The 25,449-nt window shown below is 34.8% G+C and overlaps 1 long non-coding RNA gene and 1 pseudogene across 1 annotated transcript in view; one reads left to right on the forward strand and one right to left on the reverse strand.

Annotated features, from left to right (window-relative positions):
* LOC149566647 (uncharacterized) overlaps positions 1–25,449 on the reverse strand; it is a 278,515-nt gene that overhangs the window by 232,089 nt on the left and 20,977 nt on the right. The gene's annotated exons all lie outside the window — the stretch shown is intronic.
* On the forward strand, positions 5,744–6,585 carry LOC149566649 (putative GABA transporter 2 pseudogene; annotated as a pseudogene).

A 25,449-nucleotide genomic window follows, 5' to 3' on the forward strand; every position in this document is an offset into this window, starting at 1 on the left:
TTCATTGTAGATTCCGATTGAATCTTAGTATCCACCTGCACAACTTCATCATAACATTCAAGTTTACCAACATCTGTTAATAAAATAGAATACAAAGAGCAATAAAATATTTCTGGAGGTCTAATTTGCCTTGTTGACCATCTAACATTCATTGGTGTGTGTGGTATTTTTTGTTGCAGTTGTTGCACATCATGAGGAATGGCTGGAACATTAACTTTCAAAGTATCATCTAGCATTACATAATCATCTTCTTTCTTCTCATGTCGCTGCAATAGATCTTTGTACAACACTTTCTCATTGAATATGACATCCTTGCTTCTTACAATTTTATGATTTTCAAAATCCCAAAGCCTATAACCAAATTCATTAATGCCATATCCAAAAAATACGCATTTCTTTGACATAGCTTCCAACTTGGTTCTATTTTCAGAATCTATATGAGAAAAAGCTTCACAACCGAAGATCTTTAGAAAATAATAACTCACTTTCTTACCAGTCCATGCTTTCTCTAGAATACCACAACCCAAAGGAGTAGAGGGACCTCTATTAATCAAATATACAATAATATTGACGACCTCTGCCCACAGGTATAAGGGCAATCCGTCATGCAACCTCATGCTCCTTGCACACTCCATTATACTCATGTTCATGTGTTTAGCCACTCCATTTTCCCGTGGAGTCCTTGGAATAGTTTTCTATCTATGAATACCATTAGTAGAGAAATAATCTTCAAATTCATGACTACAATACTCACCACCATCATTAGATTTGAGAAATTTTAATTTCTTATCAGTTTCATTTTCAACCAAGCATTTCCATTTCTTAAAAGTTTGAAATACATCAAATTTATGTCTAAGGAAATAAATCCATACCTTTCTAATTGCATCATCAATAAATGTAACATAATAATGAGAGCTAGTCCCCATACATCAGTATGTAAAAGCTCTAATTTCTCAATTTTGTTTTCCTTCCCAATCTTTACAAAACTCACTCTCTTTTGTTTTCCATACACACAACTTTCACAGACATCCATATTAACACATTTTAGACTTGGTAAAAATTTCTTTGAATGAAGTACTTTCATACCTTTCTCACTCATGTGCCCAATCCTGTTGTGCCACAACACTGTATCAGAATTTACAGCAGCTATTTGTTCTCCCTGCTCAATTGCAACAATTGTTCTTAAAATTTTATTTTTCTCTTAAACAATTAAAATAGAAGGAACAATATGACCTATACAAAGATATAAGGTGCCTACTTTCACACCTTTTGTTACTATGAGGGAACCTTTTAAAATCTTCCAATTTTTATCATTAAAAGTAACTATGCAACCCTCATCACGAAGTTTCCCTATTGAAATTAAATTCTTAATCAGCCTTGGAACATGTCTTACCTCATGTAGTAGCTGATGATTCCCATTCTAAAACTTAATCTTAACTTTTCCCTTTCCAACAATCTGACAGGGTTCATTATCCCCCAAATAAAAAAGTCTAAAATCCCCTTGGACATAATGAATGAAATAACCTCTATGACGTGTAGTTTGAAATGAAGTACCAGAATCTAAAACCCATAAATCATCAACACTTTCTAAAGACAAAAGCAAAGCATCCTCTTCAGATTTGTTACTTACCACATTTTCCTCCTTGTCTCCATCTAATTTGTCTCCTTCATTTTTCTTTCGATTCCAACAATCTTTTCTTTTATGCCCTAGTTTTCCACAGTACCAAAAATCGTTCAATCTTCTCGATTGAGACCTCCTCCCCTTTGACTTTCCTCTTGATTTCTCATGATTTTTAAAATTACTTCCTCTCTCAGTCATTCTGCCCCTACTTTTTGCATTAAAAGAACTTCCTGATGTAGATCCACCTAAGATTTTCCTACAAGTTTCCTCACTCAAAACAACACTGATCACATCATCATATTTTAGGGTACTAGATCTAGCAACAAAATTACTCACAGCCATTACCAAGCCATTCCAGCTTTCAGGAAAAGAACATAAAATCAAGAGAGCCCTAAATTCCTCCTCAAAATTGATACCTATAGAAGATAACTGACTAGTAATAGTATTAAACTCATTTAAATGATCTACAACAGATCCACTTTTTTTCATTTTCATATTAAATAAATGCTTCATTAGAAATATCTTATTTGAAGCAGAGGGCTTTTCATATAGTTTTTCTAGGGTTTGCATCAATTCTTCTGTCATCTTCACTTTTGTAATATTAAATGCCACTGATGGTGCTAAGCATAATTGAATGCTTCCAACTGCCTTTCTGTCTAAAAGATCCCATTCATCATTTGACATAGATCTCTAATTCTTGGGTTTGCCTTCCAATGGCTTCCATAAATCCTTCTGATAAAGATAGTCTTCCATTTGCATCTTCCATAACTAGAAGTTTTTCCCATTAAACTTATCAACCCTCAGCTTACCCTCATCTGCCATTCCTCTCACTCAACTTTGAGACTTTCCTATAGAGGATAATTGAAAAAATAACCTCGCTCTGATACCACTTGTTAGGATTAAACCACAGACAAAAATAATAATTACATGCAAATATAACCAATAACAGAAAATAATAGATCACATAGAAAAGAACACAAGGCACCAAGATTTAACATGGTTCACCCAATCCGTGGGCTATGTCCACAAAACAAAAAGTCTGGTATTATTATGATCCATTGATTATAACCTAATTACAATCTGTAATCCCTTACAGCTCAATACTTCCGCAAGAACCAATTTCGCATCACAACTATGAAACAACCCCTAACCCTAAGCTCTTTTATACAATTATTTTTACCACTTTAGGGTTATAATTAATAATTACATGTCGACCCAAAATTTTGATAAAATAGAGGTCAAATTTATGAAGTATGTACAATACTTTCCTCATCAGTCACCACAATCTAATAGTTTTCCCTCTACTTTTGTATGCTCAACACTTATTGTATGACTCAGTGTGAATTAACTCTATATAGCTCAGAATGAACTATCTTCTATCTCACTTGACATACATTGGAATACTCAATGAACATAGAGTTTCTTGGCTTTAACTAAATATGAACAATACTATAGACATAGCTTGACCGTCAGTGGATGGCTTGGTCGTTGTGATGACCAACCAACTTTTCCATAGAAATGAATAAGTAATTGACACTAATAGACAAAAAATTTTAGAGATGAACATCAACATGGATTGATCAATTACAAATGCTCATGGATACCTATAGACGATAGTGATACTTATTTCTCTTGTGATTAGAGATGTATTTGTTGTGATGGTTGGTAGTTTCAATAGGAAGTCCAACGGGCACTCACTTGATATGGACTTAAGAGAAGATTGTTATTAGATTAGTCCTCGTTGAAGACTTGGATATCTTGATGGGCATTCTCATTCCCCACTCTTGATTTCCTTAGTAGTTTACTACTTGAGAGATATAGCTCATTGTTCCTTTTAGGCGTGTTGCATTGGTCCTGATACCTATTAATTTGTGCTAAATTTCATCTTATTAAGCCCAAAACGTTCAAGTGTTTTAAAATTCAAGTTTTAAAAGAGGTCACTATTTATTGTCTTTTGAATAATTTTATGGTCTTAAATTCCCTCGGCTTGTCTCTGGCTCTGCCTAGCACTTCGAATTTATAAAATCAGTCAACCAAGTCTCAAATTGCGGTAGGTTATGAAAGGTGCAAAAACACGTTTTTGATGACAACATTAACCTTTAAAACTTTAAGAGTTTAAGAAACGAGGTTCAAAATGTATGTTTCCATTCAAAATCTTAACCTCCCATCCAAAAAAGAGTTAAGAAAAACATTCCAAACACGTGTTTTAAACCCCAAACCTTAACCTCCCAAAACCAAAAAGGTTAAGCATGGGACCAAAAATACGTGTTTTGGAGATGATTCTTAACCTCTTTGCCCAAATGTGAGAAGTTAAAAATCCGATGGTTAATGAACCTCATTGAAAGGTAGTTATTTGAAATCCCATGATAATGTTGAAAGAAAACATAGGCCATTTGAGATGGAGCTCATGACTTTTCGACCATTGGTCGAACCAATACATTCAGATTAATACTAGATACTCTAATTGGAAATCATGATTTAAGTATTGGAATTTGGCATATATTTAGATATATGCAAAAGGAAAAGTTTCCAAAGGGAGCAAAAGCATTAACCACCTACAAAAGTATGATAAAGAGTATCAACATCACTATGTATGTTGGTAAAAAGCCATGGGTAGAAAGTTCATGGAAATCTATTGGCTGTCATCAAGCCAACCAATCCCTTTGTAGATTGTCATTTCCTTTCCACAAGAAATGAAAACTTCAAAGAAATTGTTCAGAAAGCTCATGTCTTCCTTCCAATTCATGCATGGATAAAGGTTGTGAAATCAAGAATTAATACAATTTTGCAAGCCATCTCACGACATGGTTGTGTCTAGGAGAAGGAACTCATGGCATATTGAATATTGATCAATGAGACACATCATTGTGGGAAAATGATAGTGGTTGTCTACAAGGAATCATTTGTGTTGGATATTTAAGTCAATGTGGACAAAACCATTTTGAATGTGAACCCCAAAGGGATGTTGTTTGTAGAATTCTTCAAGAATATGAGAGAATTGACATAGCACGTGAACTATTTGATGAAATGTATCTGAGTAATGGTCATAGCTTCCTTTCCCCATGCAGTGATGTGTCTTCCCAAATAGCCAAATGCTTGGAAAAATGCCCCCTTTTGAGAATTGATTGGTATCTATTGAATAAATCCATTAAGTGGTGGTGGCATATCAATGAAAGTGGATTTCATAAAGAACATAATGGTGATATGAAGTGAATCATTCATTATTTTGAAAAACCAAACTATTTTTATCGGCAAATCTCTCAATTTTCTTATGTTTAAATATTATTTACATTGGCGATAATTTTGGAACCATAATTTTTGAGTAGAAAATATTGGCAAATCTCAATAATAATAGGAAGTTCACTAATCATCTTAGAATATTACAAATCAAAATTGAACATGTTTTATCTCATGGAAATTATGAGGATAATTTAATTATATTTTAAATCAATAGTGAAAGCTAAATATTGGTAATATATCCCTAAAGTAACTGATAATTATGATAATTATTGGTGAATTAATTTTAAATAATAAATAATATATAGATGAATCAAATCTAATCATGTATCAAATATTGTGGCGAATCTTTGAGTTTAAATTTTTTAATAAAATAAATTATTGAGCGATTTTAAATATTTTAGAACTAAATTTAATAAAAATGTGGAAATTTAGGTTGCATTAAATCTTAAATTATTACCCAAATTACTAGCAAAAAGATTCTAAAATTTTCAAAATTACAAATATTCACCACTAAAAAACACCCTATGGAGGAGAGCTTCCATCATTGTAAAATGTGGAATCACAAGCATAATAGATGTGAAGATTCAAATGCCACTTCAAATAGATAGTGTCTCTATAATATGATGATTACCACTCAAATAATGCAATTGGAAACTGTAAATTCTAAGTACTACAACTCTACAAAATTGGGCCACCATCTTGAAATTCTCTGCTAGTCTCACCTATGGATTTCTCATCCATGAGTCATTGTCCATTCATGCAAGGAAAATATTGATAAGATGTGTATGGCTTTGATTCATTGAATTCATTTCAAAGGAAAGAAAGGTTCCATGGTACTAGAAATTTCTATTCACCTACATGTTTTGTAGATTCATTGTGAAAATGTATTCAAAATTTGGGAGCACTCTTTTAGGTTTCGAGTGTTTGCAAGTGATGTACTCAAATTTGGATCCTGATGGAAACTAAACTTGCACCATTTCATAATCATGATGGTTGTGGCTATGATCTTGTTGTGTCAATTACCTTCATTCCACTCTCTGTGATATATCAACTATGTATCCTTGTATCTAGGTTTTGGATACAACTTTTTGCATTGTAATTTCATGTATCGTTGTAGGCTATTCAAGTGAAAATCAGTCAAAAGATTATTTTGTTACTAGGTCCAAAATTATTTGTAATTTTAGTGGGTTTAAATTTGTGTCCATTGTGGGGACTAATTTTGGAAATGGTATTGTCCTTAAAAGATAGGTAACACTTGCCCTTCTAGTTATAGGAAAGATGTTTAAAGGGCTATGCACGTGTTATAGAGTAATAATGGAAACATATTAGGACATTGTAGTATCTGGCTATTGGACATTTGGAAATAATGTTCATGATATCATATTAGAAAATCTCATGCCAGATGATGAGGTTATACTTGTGGTACCTATTTGGTTGCTTGTTATTGTTATGATTTTTATAATCTTATAGTGGCTTATGAAATCTTAGAGAAGAAATCAGCAGATATGAGCATGGGTGTCTTCTCATTGCAAAACCTACTTCCTAAGCTATTTTTGAGATTTGTGCACATCATAATATGTGGATTTCTTGCAGCCACGTTACCTTTATTTGGAGACATCGATGCATTGGTGGGGGCTATGGGGTTTATTCCATTGGATTTTATCCTTCCAATGTTGCTTTATAATATAAGTTGCAGGCTAGATGCTTTTCTTGGTTCATATTGAAATGGTGAAATTTGTCCATTGACAAAATGATGTCATCATAATGAATGATCCAAAGATCAAATAGGAAACATGAAACCAGTTAGTGCTTTAGAATCAATTGTTCAACTTTCTTTCCCAAAGGTCCAATTTCCAAGCTATATTTTGGTTAATTTTAGCAAGATTAATTACCCTCACCAAAAACACGTGATTGGGAGGTAGTTTTGGACTAAAGGAAAAAATAGTTTTTGAAGGGACTCAAAACCCTTTACAAAAAAAGCCTCTTGTAGGTAGATACACATGACAAAGACAATGATAATGTAGTTACCAACAAAAAAAAAAAAGACAACTAACAACAAGAAACTATGCAACTTCAACAACAAAAGCAACAAGAGTGAAACAGTCCAACAAAGATACAGAAAACAAAAAGGACCAGTACAGAAAAAACCAGGAAACTAGGCCAAGTCTAGGAGAAGATGCTCTATTTGATTTTCCAGATCTTTTAGCTTCTATAGAGTCTAAAGGATGGAGTCCTCTTTAGGCTCTTCCACTTTTGTATCCTCCATCTTCTTTCTCATATTGACCCTCATCTCTTGCTAGGACCCGTGATTTCTTTAGCATCTACCCCGTCCTTGTCTAGCTGAATGGCCTTCTATTTTTGTAGCATTTCATAGAGCTTTTTATGGTTCATCATAGATGCCTTTAGTTAATTGTGATTATGGAGAAAAATGGTAATCAACATAGTTCCATTATTTTCTATTCTTTTAGTCAAATTCTTAATATTGTTCTTTGTTTCCTTAACCAATCTACTCAATTCAATATTTGTTTCATCATCAATATCCTTCCTATCATCCTTCATTTCCATTTCAATCAACTAAATTTCATTGACAAGCCAGTTGTGAAACTGAAGGGAATTAGAATACCTGGCTTGAGCAATATCAAGAATCTTCAAGTTACCCATTTCCTTGTCCTTATTTCTAGTATTGGATTGGTCCAACAACATAGAATCCTAGGCTTTGATAGTGTCCTGTTCAATTTCAGTATTACACTTCACCCTGTTGTCACTATTGTCATTTAGGGCTTTCACTACCATGGCTTTCAAATTGGTGTGTTGACTACAATTCACATTCTCCTGAGACCTATGTAACAACCTCTTAGCTTCCTCAATGTAGTCCTCCTCAATCTCATCATTGGCATAATTTTCATCCTCCAAAATCTCCCTCTCTTCCACACCATACCGTTTATCAAGATCAACATTACCAAGCTCTGCATTATTATCATCTTTTTTTCCACCTTTTCTTCTACCTTATCCTTGTGGAGAGCAAGATCTTCATTACCTTCCCCACATTTGTCTTCCATGTTAATCTTTTCCTCTTCCTCAGAGTCAGCTTGATCACCATCATCAAGAGTGCTAACCTCCCTTTCAGAGCTACCATTTTTCTCGGTATCCTAGTCCTCTATCTCCAATGAGATTGAAATATCCTTTGAACTATTAGAAGGGGTGGAAAAAGTAGTCCCTTCTAATTCAGATACTTTGAATTTCTTCTTCTTCTTCTTAAGGTCCTTATATGAATCAAAAGAGTCATCCGAAGAGTCCTCTAGGTCCAAAATGACAACCCTACTTTTCTTGTCTTATTTCACCTCCCTCTTCCTTTTCCTACAAGTCTCCTCTTTGGACTTCTCCTAGTTTTTAGTCTATAGCAAATCTCCAACTTTATGCTTCTCAAAATACTCAAGAATCAAATGCATTAAAGCCTCATGAAGAACAAAGTTAGACGGGTTCTTGCAATACTTTTCAAGGCCCTTAACCAGAGAATTGTAAAGATAGAAAGGAAAATAAACTTTAACCTCATGTCTGAAGTGATTAAGAAAAACAAAGTTGTAGTTACAAACTCTTGTGAACCTACCATCAAGAGTGACATACTCCGTAATTACTCTGACAACATTTCACCATTTCTTCTTAATCTAGTGGATTTCTAAGAAACTAGCATGCTTCTTATCAAGAAGACCCTTTTCCTTTTTCTTAGTTGGGAATCTAAGGGCTTCCTTTGCATACTTAATATCTTTAATTTTTTTTACCAAAACTAGACAACCTAGTAACTTTAGAAATTGAGTCAATATTGATAATAACCCTTCGGTTGTGCAGAATAACCTTACCATTCTCCCACATCTTCACAAATTGTTTAGTAATCTCCTTGTCCGCACCATGGAACTTCTCCAAAAACTTCACAACACCACCTTTCTTTTAAAATTCTCTAGGTGTTTTTATGCTTCTTCCACTAACAATCCTCTGGCTCAAGAAAATTAAGATCAATCCCCATGGTCTGCTTCGTTATGTGGATATTAAGCCCTTGTAATGAAAAACTTTGTATACTACCCATTTTACTTATACAATCATCTTTCCAGTTTGAATGAGTCTTCAACCTCACACAATCCAAAAATCCAATGTTGTTCCTCGTGAGCAAGGTATTAGTGTTAAAAAAAAAAAAATTTATCCTTCATTTTGATTAATAATGAGCCCTGCTCAATAGTTTAATCTATCATGATTAATAATATTAATGAGCTTGTCTTCTATATTTTCCATGCCTTTCCACTTTATAATGTCATTACTCCTCATGGCCAAAATAGCCACCCCATCAGTAGCTTTATTTGATTCTCTAAATTCATGAGAAACATAGATTTCTTTAAAAGTTTGGATTTTAGTTTTGATTTTGTCTATAATATGACTAATCGTAATACTAGGATTTTGCTGCCCTTTTATACAGTTAACTATATTTTTTGAATCTCTAACAAGCCAAACCCATTTACTACCATTTTCCCTAGCCATGTTGAAAATAGTGAGAGCTGTGATAACTTCCACACAATAATTGGTTTGAGTTCCCAAAGGCATAGCAATCGAATAGAGACAACTCTTAAACTCATTTCTCAAAATATCACCACAGCCAACAATACTTGGGTTCCCTTTCGCAACACTATCAAAGTTAGCTTTGACCCAGCCATGGGGGGTGGGTGGAGAAATCCAGACCACATATTCCCTTGTTTTTTTGAGTCTTTATTGAACTTAGAAATCTCCCAACTCTTAACACTTTCCATATTGCTCACCTTATAGTTGTTCTTTTCATCGTTAGAAATATGAAAATTTTCATTAATGAAAAATATAAATCTTTACACATTATCTTTAGCCTTTCTATGCTTATTGATGGGCCTCCAAAAGGCCATCTTCCTAACTTATTTTTATCTTTTTTTAAAATTGTTATCTTGCAAAAATAATCAACATTTTATGGTTTTAAGTAGATGAACTTATTTTTTAGGTATATATATATATCTATTAAGACATGAAGTAGAAGTATGGATAGTTTAAATATGGTATATCTTCTTGAATCTATGGACATAAATGGTATAATGAAGTAATGTTACATGTTGATGAATGTTTCCCCATCTATGTTATGTTTTGGGTAGTTTTCCTCCTGTAGGCATAGGATTTGCAAGAGTGGTAATTTGAACTTTACACCTTTTCCCTAATATTGATGGTGAAAATAGATATATGTATGTGGAGGTTGTGTGTGCATTGATTATTTTATAGGTATTTTCCTCAGATATTTAAAGATCAACATTTCAGTGCTAAAGAAGTCAAAGCCAACCAGATTGCTAAATCTTCGCAAGTGGAGCAAATCATTTATTGCTTTCTGTTGTTGTAGCGCACAAATGTAGCTTCCACAACTTGCTATATTCTTGGAGGATTTATTCATGGTTAATGTTGTTTCTATTTCAAACTTTATGAGTCTATAATTGATCTTCATTAATGGAGTGATTTTAGATTCAGGATGTAGTTGTAGTTTCCTTTAAATAATGACCATTGTATCTTTGAGCATAGTTTTGGAAGAAGAATATAATAAGTTGATTTTCATAGCAACAGAGTGTGATACTATTTTTCAATCAAGTGTAATCTTTCACCATGGATGAATAGAATGCACATTTCAAGTTTATATCTCTTCTCTTGATTGTCTTTTTTGTTCACTCATCCAAGGGGTCCCACTTGGTGAGTGAACTTGTTCCATTAGAATAGATTTTAGTTCCTTCTTGTTTCTAAGTAAGGTAAAATTTTGTTGCTCCTCTAGCCATTGATAATAGACCCAGTGAACTGTTCCTACAACATAGGTGCATAGATAGGTTTACCATTTGCAACATTACCTTAATCTTTAAGTTAAGTTTTTTTTTTAGTTTCTAGCATAGATTTCCTTTAGCATTGCCTTTTCTTTAGTTGTGATGACTTCAAGAAGAATTAGAGCATATACTTTGCAGTTATCATTTCAAGTTTACGCTCCCGGGTTGACAAATTAAATAAAGTCAATATATTATTTTAAGTAAAACACATGATATTGTCTAACCATAGAATCACTATGAAAGGATGTCCAATCCTTTTTCACTAAGGTATTAAGTTGACCAATCATTTTTACCTCATTGTTGAGGATGGTGTCAATCTAGTTTGACCCTAAAGTCATTATGTTAGTTTAAATTCTACATTATTTTGCATGCATAGAAGAAGAGACCTCCCTGGGAGATTTCTTCCTCATAATAAATAGGAAGATATTTTTAATCCTGAGCCTAAATAACCTCATAGTGAGAATGAAGAAGAGGAACCTTTTGAAAATCCATTTGTTGTTGCTCAAGAATGAATGCCCTCATCCTCTAAAGAATCCTTGCATTTGAATAATCTTTTTGTTGAACTTGAATACCAAGACAATCCACTTGCCCTTGTTATCTATCAACTACCAAAAGGTCCTCCTCCAAAAATGGTTTAGTCTTAGCCTAAATTTCCTCTTCCTATCCGTCCTCAACAAGGTAGTCAAAATTTGAAGAACATATCTTCTGTCGCATTTCCCAAGTTCTATGGCCTAATAACTGAAGACTTTGAAACCTTCCTCTTTAAGTTTGATATCCTTTGAAAAATTTATGACTATACAAATGATGCTCACAAGATGAAGTTGTTTCCATCCACCCTAAAGAAAGTTGCCTTGAGATGGTTCATGGGGTTGGGTGCCAACGTTGTAGTAGATTGGCCTACAATGAGCAACTTGTTTCTTACAAAGTATAAAGAATATTGTAGGGGTTGAGATTTGAAAGGAGATAACATTTTCAAATGTCCCAAAAGGATGATGAAACCTTGGAAGATTATGTCTCACGGTTCATGTTCAACCTACAGCATAACACACAACACCAAATGAACGAGGAATCAAAGAAACATCTTTTTCTGAGAGGTGTAAATGATGGAAGTATTAAAGCTCTAGATCTTATGGAAAGAGGAGATATCACTTAGAAAAATTGGAGTGATATACAATATATATGTCTGAATTATTCCAAGGCCACTGTGAAGAAAGGTAGGGGACTTAGAGACCTACCACATAAGTCTAATGTTAGTTCAGGAGTATCAATGATGGAACTATCCAATTTCTTGTCAGATTTCAAACAAAACATCATTAATGATGTAGCCACTTAGTTGGATACCATGTAGGTGAGAAGGAGGAAGGCCAAAGCTGATGTCATGTTAGCTAAATATTGTCCATATTGTAGGGAGAAGAAAAGAAACTGTAGGGGCAAGCCTTTTGCAAGCCTTGAGACACAACTAATGCCTACTAAGTTTAAAGCCATTGATGAAAATGGAAAGGTGCTCTACATTGCTCAACGAAGGCCATGGGCTCAAAGACAAGGTATGCTATAAGATCCTCTTCAAAATTATAACAATAACAATCAATGTAAAAATTCTCAAAATAATGGTTTGTGGAAATAATAATTGGCAACAACCTCAGCAGGGTTGGTAGCAACTTCAATGGGGTTGGTAGCAACCCCAACAAGGTTGGAAACAACCTCAACAAGGTTGGAAACAACCTCAACAGGGTTGACAACAACCCTAGCAAGGTTGCCAACAACCTCAACAAGGTTGGCAACAACCTCAACAAGATTGGTAGCAAACCCAAAATTGGAATACCCAACCTAGTCAGCAAGCTTTAATGCCACCACTTCAGCAACAGGCTCTAAAGATTCCTCCTACAGTCACTAATACTCCTCCTAAGAAGACTCAACTACTAGTTCAGTCTAATACCAATCCCAATAGTACCAAATAGCCAACACAACAACAAAGCTATGCTATTTCCTTGAATGATATCCACTTACGGTCAAGCACTACTCTTCCTTCACCCCAAAAGTCTATAATAACTAAAGTTGAAGATTTCCTAACTGAACAAGAAGATGTGTCAGATCAAAAGACCTCTCCTATAGCCAAATAACCTTTGTTTCCTCATAGTCTCATGGAACAAGGCCAGCCTACAAAAAACCACACAGTAATTGATTTGCTTAGTCAATCGAAGAAAATGATAGTAAAAATACCATTAATTGATGTTATCAAGGAAGTTTATGCCTATACTAAAGCCATCAATCAAGCATATATCAAACAGCTAGGAAGAAAGAAGAAGGATCCAAAAACTATTCATGTCTTAGGATAATTGTTTAATTTAGTGTTGGAGAAATTAACTGTACCTAAATATTCTAACCCTAGGAGTCTTGTGGTTACTATCACCATTCATGAGATGCAAGTTCAAAATTATTCAGTTGACTTAGGAGCAACTATAAATGTCATGAAAAATGAGGTACTGTCTCAATTGCATACATTTGGTCTTAGAGAAACACCAACCATACTTTAGCTTGTTGATAATTCTACCATCAAGCTAGATGGGATGACAGAAGATGTCATATTCACCTTAAACTCTTGGGAGTATCTAGTAGACTTTGTTGTCCTCTCCCCAAAGGCTAACATGGGTGGATATCCTTTAATTTTAGGGTGACCATGGTTAGCTACTACATATGCCTATATAGCTTTTTGGTCTAGGAAGATGACAATATCTAATGGTATTTATACTTAAAACTTGACTTTATATTTCCCTACTTAGCCATTGTTGCTAGATGACCGAGTAATCTGGCTAGAATTGGGAGATGATGATCTAGAGGTTAATTTTATCCATCAACTAATGATGATAGGTCGAGAGTCATTTGTAGCCTCTTAGTAAGAAGATGAGATCATTTCATCCATTATCATGAATGAGTATGGAGTAGAGCCTCAAGCGTGTCCTCAAGTGGAATATGTCCTAGAAACCATATTACCACCTTTGAACACACCTCAACATTCAGAAGCTTCCTAATTACTTCACTCATTATTACCTCATGAGAAGGATTCTTCTCATATTTCCCATTTATTCATAACAAATAAGGTTATTAAGATGGAAGTTGGTCTAGAAAGAGAGTTGAAAGTAAACAATGACTTATCACCTTCCCATCAGAAAATTATGTTGCAATTACTGTAGAAAAATCAAAAAGCATTTGCTTGAGACTACATGGACATGAAAGAATTAGATCCTATGCTTTGCACTCACAAGATCTACATCAGTCCTAACTTCAAACCTATCCAACAACCTTAGAGGAGAGTTAACCCTATTTTGAAGGATATAGTTAAAAATGAGCTCCATAAACTATTAAGTGTTGGTTTTATTTACCCTAACTCTGATAGCCAATGGGTATCACCCCTAGTGTTAGTACCAAAGAAGGGAGGAAAATGAAGAGTTTGTGTAGATTATAGGGAGCTCAATTCAGCCACTAAGAAAGACCACTTCCCCTTACCATTTATAGATCAAGTTCTTGACAATCTAGCTGGCAAGGAATATTTTTCTTTTTTGGATGGTTTTAGTGGTTACAATTAGATACAAATAGCTCTAGAGGATCAAGGAAAAACAATGTTCACCTGCTCATGAAAAACTTTTTCCTACTCAATTTTACCTTTTGGCTTGTGTAATGCCCTAGCCACATTCCAACAAGTTGTCATAAGTATCTTTTCTTGATGTATCTGCTAACTATATGTAGATCTAAATGGATGATTTTACTATTTATGGGACTACTTTTGAGGAGGAAAAATCCAACTTAAGGTACTCAAGATATGCCAAGACTATAGCCTTTCCCTAAATAGTGAAAAATGTTTAATGATGATGGAAGGAGTAGTACTAGGTCATTTCATTTCATCAAAAGGAATCCAAGCAGATCTAGCAAAGATTGAGGTCATTAGTACCTTGTCTACACAGAGAAGTAGAAGGATGTACAAAGTTTCCTAGGACATGATGGATATTATAGAAGATTCATCAAAAAATTTAGTCAAGTTGCAATGCCCCTTTATAACTTGTTAAAAAAGGATTCTGAATTTGTCTGAGACTTTGAGTGTGCTACATCTTTCTTGTAGCTTAAAGAATTTCTCACCACAACACCAGTTTTGAGAGGGCCCAAATGGGACTACCTTTCCACATCTGTACAAATGCCTTAGACTATGCTATAGGTGCAGTGCTAGGCCAAAAGGTAGACTCAGTTGAACATGCTATTTATTTCATTAGTAAATGTAGAGTTTAACTACACAGTCACTGAAAAAAAGCTACTTATAGTTATCTATGCATTGAATAAATTCAAGCACATATTACTGCATATGAAATATTTGTTCATATTGACCACTCTTCTATAAATTATCTAATGAACAAGCCTACAATATCAAGAAGATTGGTTCTCTAGTTGCTACTTATGCAATAATTTGATATCACAATAGTAGATAAACCCGACAAGGCCAATGTGGTAGTTGATTTTCTCTCTCGGTTGCATATCCTTGATGATCCTGTAGCCATTGACAACAGTTTTCTAATGAACACCTTTTCCTATTGTCAACACAAAATCCATGGTATGTAGATATTATAAATTACCTAACCATAGGGAAGATGTTAGTTCACTTCTCTGCTAAAGAAAGAAAGATACTAGTTGAAAAGAGTTTTAACTATTCTTGGATTGATGGATTTATGTTTTATACTAGTCTTGATCAAGTAATGCATTAGTGCATGAGGGAAGATGAAACATATGATAACTTGATGGCATGCCATGATGAGCCCTATGGAGGTCATTTTGTAGCCAAGTGGACAACCTTTAAAATATTAACAACCGGGTACTATTGGCCAAGTTTACACAAGGATACAACTAGATACACAAAGAAATATAATAAGTGTCAATGCATGGGAAGACCCACTAAATCAGATGAAATTCCCCTACAGCCTCAAGTAGTTGTTGCACCTTTTGATAAATGGGGGATTGACTTTGTAGGTCCTATTGAACCCTCTTCACAAGCTAAATCCTATATTCTAGTTTGCACTGATTATGTAACTAAGTGGGCAAAGGATAAACCCATGAAACATCCAAGGGATAACAACGTTGCCAATTTCTTGTATGAATCCATCTTTACATGATTTGGAATCCGTAGGGAGTTGACATTTGATCAAGGATCTCAGTTTACACCTAATCAAATAGCTACTCTTATGTAGGAATATACTATTCAGCATGGTAAATCATCACTTTACCATCCGCAAGATAATGGCCAAGTAGAAGTTACCAATAGGGAGCTAGAAGCCATTCTCGCCAACATAGTAGAACTCCATAGGAAGGATTGGACTACATGCCTTCTTGAAGCTCTTTGGGCTTATAAAACCACCTAGAAATCTACAACAGGTTTCACTCCTTTTGAGCTTGTCTATGGTAGTTCAGTTGTAATGCCTATGGAGTTTGAGTATAAAATATTGAGGACTACTCTGGAGCTTGGTATGTAACTTACTATCTACATTGAATAACACATAACTCATCAAACATTAACTACAATAGTGGCATGATGATTTTATCAAAGATAAAATGTTTGTTGTGGGAGACTGGGCCCTTCTTTATGATTCCAAGTATCAACACAATCAAGGAAAGTTTTAAACTTGTTAGTTAGGACTATATACAATTGTTGTTGTAAATCCAAATAAAGTGGTCCAGTCATCTACTATTGATCCTATTTGATTCAAGTTATTTATCATTGGGAATCGTCTCAAAATCTACAGCAAACTAGTCATTCACAAGGAGTTCCTGCAACAATTTCAACACATTGAAGATATACTCATTCTTGCAGCTGAGCAGTCTAGGTCTTCTACCCTGACTGTTGCTAAATCTTGATTCCATTCAAGATTTTCATAATAAACACTTTCTTCTTGAAAGTGATTTCTCTACCATACACTCCACCTCCTCCTCTCTCTTCACTATCTTTCCATTCTGTCCCATCACTACATCAATTCGGTGATCTTTTTTAGAACACTTTTCTTGTAGCACTTGCTAGGTATGTGCCACATAACCTTGCATATATTTTATTTTATTCATTCTTTATTAGAAATTCATGTTGTTTGAATTTATTACTCTTGCATATTGTGGCTTGGTAGGACCCATGCCTGCCCTTAGTTAGAGGGTAGGAATATTCTTTTTTCAAAATTTCAAATTGCATGTAAACTTTAAAATTATTGTCTTATGAGATGATCAACATCACATGTTTGATGACCTATCATTTTTTGATTGTATCATTAAGGAAATTAAGGACATTAAAATTTGAGCTTAATTTTTTTGATATATTAGCAACGTGTTCGAAGTGTCAGGCCTGTACACAAGCAAACATTATGAGACTTGATGCAAGAAAAGATATCATGAGATTTTGTGTATTAAAATTTTTTAAGAAGCAAGTAGTAATTATATGTCATTTTCTTTGTTTTTAACATATGGTTTCATAACACTAAAAAATTTCTTAATTCACCATTGTTGAGCTCTGAGAACACAATGATTCTACCAAAATTCTATTGTGCATAACAATGGGTAGAGGTCTTTAGATATATGAGCCGGTTGATCACATGGTTTTGATGGGTGACGAGACTAGTTGTGAGATGTTCAAGAGAAGAGGATGGTCAAACTACTACCTCAATCTCAAGAGGTTTGATGAAAAGGTTTCTCTTCAATTTTTGAGCACCTTGAATGATGGTTTTGCATTGGTTAAGGGGCTAAAAAATGAATTTTTAGAAGATGTGGTGGTTAAAGTCACTGGGTTACCCTAGGAAAGAGAAAATTGGGTAAAGGATTTTGATTTACATATGGCTAGGGCACAATTTAGTTTGCATCTTGACCCCCCTTTGGACATAGACAAGAAGTAGGGCACCTCTAGATTATATTTTCCCTTGGAGTTTATCCATCCAACAACATTTATCATTCAATACTTCACTTGTGAACATCGTTACAAATACTTGCATGCCCTACATTTCAAGATTTTGGCTTATTTGCAACATGACTATAGACAAGTAAATCTTCCCAATTTCCTATTTAATATTTTAAAGAAGCAAGCTTCTTTAGTACAATCAGGAAAGGATCAGTCTATCTCCCATCATTGTTTGATAAAATTAGTTGTGGAAAGGGAATTAAACAAACAATCAATTAGGACATGAGAATATTTTTTGCAATTAAATGAGGTCGAACCTAGATTTGTTGGCCCTAAAGGCCAGGGTTTTGAATGAAGGGAAAGGAAATTCACTAGTTTTTGTAAGGTTATTCCTAGGACTAAAAATGTTCTTGAAGCCTCTCCCTCCAGTTCTACACTAACTAGGAAAAGAATTTATAAAGTTGATGCCTCCATTTATAGCAAAAAGAAAAGCAAAAATAGAGAAGCCGCTAGTGCCCCCAAGACCCCATCATCTATAAAGACTAGGTCTACCATTAGGGAAGGAAAAGGTGAAGTTGTGGAACTAGAAGAGGAAAAAGTTAGAACAACAACCTAATAATGAAAGTGATATCAATGAAACCCTACACTTGTAAGAGGAGGTAGCTTCAAAAAAACTTCTTGAAGTAGCTACAATAGAAATTTTTGCAAGCAAGAGGAAACGAAAGAATGTTCCATGTTGTCTACACCCCTACGAGGCAAAGTGTGAGGCTTTTTGAAGGACATCGGATTACTAAAACCTCTGTTCATAGCTAGTGATAACGAATAGAATAACCATAGTCCACAACCTAAAGTTGACCTAAGTGTTAATTATGTACTTGTTGATAATGATAAGGTGTTTGAAGAGCTTGAAGTGTCTAAGGAGTTTGAGGAAAATCCTATTATGCAAGACACTTGTGAGAATTCAGAAAACCTTTCTTCTAAGGACTACCCAGAGTTCAAACAAGAAATTATTGAAGAAGTGATAGAAAATATCAATCAAGATGGACTGGAAATGTTGGCTAAAGAAACAACTGATTCTAGTAAGGAAGATAATATGGTGACAATGCTTGTAATAAGAAAAGGAGAATGCTACATGCCACAAAGTGCCAACAAAATTCCTTATCCAAAATCTAATTGGATAGACATTTTCAACCAAGAACCATTTCCACCACCCAATCTGTCTAAACCCTTATCTATAGGGATCAATTTGTTCCAAAATGATTTATGGGAAACAACTCAATGGAAGATGGAAAGAGAAAAATTGAAACATGTTATTAATGAATAAAGCCATTAGTTGAAGCATAATTTAGACCAAAATAAAATTTTAAAGAGGAGGATTGAACAAATCACATGATTGATTCTTAAACTAATGGAATGTAGATCACCATCACCGGTGTATGCATTGTTTCTCAAAGAACAACTTGTTAATTTCAAATTGATAAGAATTGTGGAAGGGATTAATTCCTCCATTTCAACTCCACATGAGTTTTATGACACATTCCTATCTATTCCAATGCCTTTGGAGATTTTATTGTGTGAATTATATCTACATAATTTGGTAGTGCATAGTGACACAAAGTGGAACTCACTCATTTATATAGGAGATGTGCAGTTGAGAGAAGTAATGTCTTGGATGTAGAATGAGATAAGCAGGGAACACCAAGCTGCACTATACAAGGACAATGAAATGATAGTTAATCTACTCATGAGACCAGAAGTTCAAAACTCTAGGTGAACATTTCTAGATTGGATTTCTATTCTAGGCAACCCTAGTGGAGCTAATAAAGTGTACCGAGTCAGAGAAAAAGCCTTTGCAGATTGGGAGCAACACTCATCTTGTGATGATAAAAAAAAATTGTTGCTTCAAGACAAAGGTGGACAAGGATGCCACATGAATTGAAGATAAGGGAACCCCACTCTCCTCAAAATATAACTCTTTCTATTATTAGAATTCCATGGTATATTGATTTGGGAAGGAGTTAGCGTCAATACTGGCTTCCATTAAAGTATCAACCTCCCATTCTCTTGCAACCACTACTAGCAGTGAACAAAAATGTAGAGGATCGTGATATGTCAGAAGAAGTGCAACGATGGAGGAGGCTTAGGAAAAATTATGGATACTTTGATTATATTAAGAATGAGCCAAGGAAGAGAACAACTAGTGATTGCAGAGTTTAGGCTAGAATCATAAATCTCATGGTTGTTGGAGACCAGCAATAGCTCAATTGGGGGGAATTATGGGCCTCCAAAAGGCCATCATTCTAATTTATTTTTATCTTCTTTTCAAACAATTATCTTGCAAGCACAGTCATGACTTCATGGTTGTAAGGAAATGAACTTGTGGGTGTGTGTGTGTGTGTGTTAAGACATGAAGTAGAAGTATAGATAGTTTAAATATGCTATATTTGCTTGATTTATAGAAAAAAATGGTATAATGAATTAATGTTACATGCTGATAAATTTTTCCCCATCTATGGTATGTCTTGGGTAATTTTCCTCCTGTAGCCATAGGATTTGCAAGAGTGGTAATTTTAACTTTGCACCTTTTCTTTGATATTGATGGTGAAAATAAATATATGTATGTGGAGGTTGTGTGTATTGATTGTTTTACAAGTATTTTCCTCTGATATTCAAAGATCAAAATTTCAGCATTAAAGAAGTCAAAGCCAACTAGATTGCTAAACCTTCAGAAATGGAGCAAATCATTTTTCGCTTTTGTTGTTGTAGTGCATGAATGTAGATTCCACAACTTTATATATTCTTGGAGGATTTATTCATGGTTAATGTTGTTTTTGTTTCAAAATTTTATGATTCTATAATTTATCCTCATTAATGAAGTGATCTTAGATTTAGGAAGTAGTTGTAGTTTCCTTAAATAACGAGTATTGTAGCTTTGAGTGCAATTTTGGAAGAAAATATAATAAGTTGATTTTCATAGCAACAGAGTGTGATAGTGTTTTTCAATCAAGTGTAATCTTTCACCATGAATGAATAGAATGCATAGTTCAAGTTTATATCTCTTATCTTGATTGTATTTTATGTTTACTCATCCAAGGGGGCCCACTTGGTGAGTGAACTATTATGTTAGAATAGATTTCAATTCCTTGTTGTTTCTAAGTAAGGTAGAATTGTGTTTCTTTTATAGCCATTGATAACAAAATCAATGAACTATTCCTACAGTATAGGTGCATAGATAGGCTTACCGTTTCTAGCATTACTTTAATCTTTAAGTTAAGTTGTCATTTTAGTTTCTATCATAGATTTCCTTCAGCATTTCCTTTTCTTTAGTTGTAATGACTTAAAGAAGAATTAGAGCATATACTTTGAAGTCACCATTTCAAGTTTATGCTCTTGGGTTGACAGATTAAATGAAGTCAGTATACTATTTTAAGTAAAACACATGATGTTGTCTGACCATAGAATCATCGTGAAAGGATTTCCAATCCTTTGTTACTAAGGTATTAAGCTGACCAACCACTTATCTGTAAACATACGATTGTTTTTCTCTTTCCAGTTATGCCAAATGATATGGGGGGCTATGAAATTCCAAAGCTTTTGAAAAGTAGATTTGTTCATAGGGATCCTCCATTACACAAAATATTCTTGAATGGAGTTAGGAAAGATCCAAGACAAGTCCATTTTAGCTAGGATTGAGTTCCAATTTTCCTCTGTGTATTGACAATTCAATAGAAGACGATTAGTACTTTCCACTTCCTCTTGACATAGCTAACATCTGTTAGGAATAATCATTCCCTTTCTAACTAGATTATCACTAGTCAAGATTTTATTTTGAAGAAAAAGCTAGTAAAATGTATTGATTTTAGGAGTAAGAGCTTTTATCCAAGCCTTAGCCCAAAAGGGTTTTCTCTTAGTTTTGAAACTTTCTTTATAGGAAGAAGCCACACTATAGTTTTTGTATGGGTTAAGTTTCCAGATAAACCCATCCTTTACATTATCTCTTATAAACCATTTATTAATATTATTTGATATCAAATTAAGTTCCTGACTGATGACATTTTGGTTCACCCAAGTATCATTTCTCCAGTAGTTAGCCACTTTCCTCCCAAAATTGAAAACAAAAGTATTTTGATGAATAGAAAGGTTAGAGTAATCCTTCATTGGTTTTGTCCATCAACTATTGATCATCCCAAAAATTGATCATTAGACCATTACCTAGAACCCAACCACTACCAATTTTTGCTTGATTTCTACTCTTTCAAATACCATTCCAAATGACCGAACCATTAATTTTCTCTTTAGAATCTAAGAAAGAATACAAATTATTAAAATTTGAAAGATATTTGTCTTTAAGAATACTACTCCATTCTTTGTCAGAGTCAAAGACTCTCCATAATTATTTAGTGAGAAGAGCTTTACCAGTCAACCTTATAGTTCTTGACCCAAGCCCACCACAATTCTTCGATTTACAAACATATTCCCATTTGACCAAATGAAATATGTTATTCTTCTTAGCCCCCCTCCAAAAAAAGTATCTTTTAATATTCTCTATAGCATCAATAATTTTTGTCAATATAAAGAAAATAATTAGGATATAGATAGGAAGATTTTGTAGAGTAACTTTAAGGACTTGGTGTAGAAGTTGTGAATACCAACTTCACAGATCACCAAGAATACCTGCATGCAAATAACCTGTGCTGAAGAGAAACTAGAAAAGGAAAAGCAGAGCTTGGAAAATCTCAACGGTGTGAGAGTGAAAAACTTTATTCCAAGATGAAAACAAAAATTATAAGAGTTCAACCTTAAAGGTGAACGATACCCTAAAGGGAAATAAAGCTAGGTTGCACAATATAATTAATATAAAATATTAATTATATGCACCTAAGAGATAGCTTAAGTAACTAGAGTAATAAATAACTTAATTAATTAAATCAATATGATCTAATTAATAAGCATAACAAATAATTACTCTAACACCCCCCTTTAAGTGAAGCTCAAGAGGTAAGCTAACCTAGCAAAGCTATGAAACTAGGAAAATGGGTCTCGACAACAAGGCCTAATCAGGTACCCAAAACAAGGAAATCTCTATAAACTAGAGACAAAGGAGAAAACCCAGTGGGAAAAGCTCCTCTCCAAAAAGAGATGAAAAAAAAACAAAAAGAAATGGCTCAAGAGACTCTCTCAAAACCATAAGTATAACTAGCCCCCCATGAGAGAGAGAAGAGACACCAAAGCCCCCCAGAATGATGGAGCCCCTATAGAAATGAGTGAACAAGCGGAACTCCAATGCAGAATAAAAAAGGGCACAGAATAAGGAAACCCCTGAAAGACTGGAAGGCCTAATTGATGCTCAAAGGAAAAAACATGAGGATCCTGAAAGGGAATCCCCAATGCAAGTGTGCTGACACTATCATGAAAGAGGAGATGAATTTCCTCTGTAGAATCCTCAACAAGTGCACCTGGAGGCTTAATGAATGGAGCTAGAGGTTCAGATAGAGCTGAAGAAAAATTGTACTAAAAAGAAAAGACCTCAATTGGATGTGGTGTAGTAGTCAAAATAGGGATCTTAGGAACAATACAAAGGTTCAAGTGTCTTGACTACACTGCATGATGCTCTCGTGAAAGAGAAGATTTGTGCTCTGACAATGGAAATGGTGGCCCAAAGTGTGAGAAGGTGTAAAGATGGGTGGTATGATCAACTATCCGTATAGCACTATCCTGAATGAAAATTGAATCTGCAGTGAACTCAACTATCTTCCCTAATCCACTGTGTGTAATCCAATAACTCAAGAGAAGGTTTGTAGACAAAGATGGAACATACAATACATCATTGAATATGTCATCCTAAATGCCAACTAAACCTTTCCCATTGACTATTAGGACAGTGTCATTCCCCATGAGAATATGAGAGAATATTAAGAATGGGAGAAGCCTCAATAGTGGAGAAGACCCCTCGAGAAGATGTCATATGGTGAGAAGCACCTGAACCTAGTATCCAAGGGACCTAGGAAGGGGATGCAATGGATGCTTGCAATGCATGACCTATCCAAAATCTAGTGTATATGTCAAAGAGATGGAAGAAAACTGAAAGGAAGACCCCTGCAAGGTAGAAGAGGATGGAGAGGAAACAATGCTTTTCTGAAGAAGAGCTTGCAAATCTGCAATTTGTTTCTCATAGCCATCAAATCTCTTCTGAAAATAATGTGACTCATAATGAGGTCCCTTTTGACAATAGGAACAAGTAGGAGTCTCAGTCTTCTTTTTCTCTTTCTTAGAAGAAGAAGATGAAGGACCAGTAGAGTGCTATGAAGAGGAATATGATATATGTTTTAGCTTCTGTGTATCTTGAGGTGACTTGGCAAGCAATACATGTGACTGTGAACCTATAAGTGAATCCATCTGAGTGAGCTTGGATTACTCATGAGTTGACCTATCATAAAATGTCTCAAAAGGGGGCATAACATGTTGCGCACCTAGAACATCCATAGTAGAGTAGAAGGTAGAAGTGAAAATCTGATAAGGACCTCAAAGCTTGGAGTATTAGAAAGATGCACTCATCATTTGACTTTGTCTTTCTAGCAACCTGTAACATAGATTGAAGAGACTTGAATTTAAGTCCTCAATTCTGGTGAATAAGTCAAGAACCAAGGAGGTAAACTTTGCATCTATCAGTAGAACCTTGAATTAATTCATTGTGCCAAACAAGGTGGAAAACTTGTCCCATATAGCCCTGGGTGTAGTCAAACCATCCAGGTGAAATAGTAACCCATCTAAAATATTCATTGCAATGAGGCCCATTGCCTCATCCATCTTATTGCACTACATAAGAACCTCATAAGGCCTCTATAGAACTGGTTGAGCCACATCAAGGCATGACTATAACCCCTTCTCCATAAGCAATCTAGTCATATGTCCTCTCCAAGTATGGTAGTTGTGAGGTGTAAGGTAGGCGACATAAGAGTCCACCATTGAGAGAAGAAGATAGAAATAGAAGTGTCAATTCTAAAGAAAATTATAGAAAAGAAAAAGTGCCCCCCCCCCCCCCCCCCCAACAATGTATAAATATATCCCTCAAAAAACAAAGAAACAAATATTGAAAGCACAAAAATTGAGAAGAAAACCTGGATGCCAACTATAGGGAAGGAGGAAATAGAAGCCTCAAATTCAATACAAAAAATAGGAGCTCAAACAAAATCAAAACAAAATGAAACCTAAATCATTTTCTCCATCTAGGAACTAGCTTTGTGGCACTTCTTTCGGATTGAAAAAAGACCTCTGTATGCTCAAGTTATGGCCAAAAAATTGACTACTACTCCAAAATCAAACTTTCTAAAAATTTACAGTCACTGAAAAAAATTTGATGGTCGTACGACCATCAACTGATTGTTATCAAAAAAAATTTAGTTTTCAAAATGCTGACATCAGTGATTGAGAAATGACATCACCTCACTAGAAAATGATGTCATCGTGTGCAGAAGATTCTAGATGGAATGATGATGTAGGCAAGATTGAAAATGATGTCACCACACGAAAAAGTGATGTCACCTAGTCATAGATTGATGTCAGTTACTAGGGAATTGCATCAATGACGAAGATGGGAGTTAGGTGGTGCACCATCGGTGGCAATGGTGGATGGGCACTACTCAGTGGTGGAGGCAATAGCCTGGCTAGGTGGTGATGGTTGGAGGGCAGCCGGGAGCGGATTGTGTCATGGCTGCACGGCTACTGTCGATTGAGCATGGGCGGCACTCTGGCGACGACAGGGTGGCCGGTGGGTGGAGTGGCCCAAAATCAAGTTATTTTATATTTTTTAATTT

Source organism: Cupressus sempervirens, chromosome 3 (assembly GCF_028749045.1).
Source record: "Cupressus sempervirens isolate cs-2001-9-10 chromosome 3, ASM2874904v1, whole genome shotgun sequence".
NCBI classification, from domain to species: Eukaryota; Viridiplantae; Streptophyta; class Pinopsida; order Cupressales; family Cupressaceae; genus Cupressus; species Cupressus sempervirens.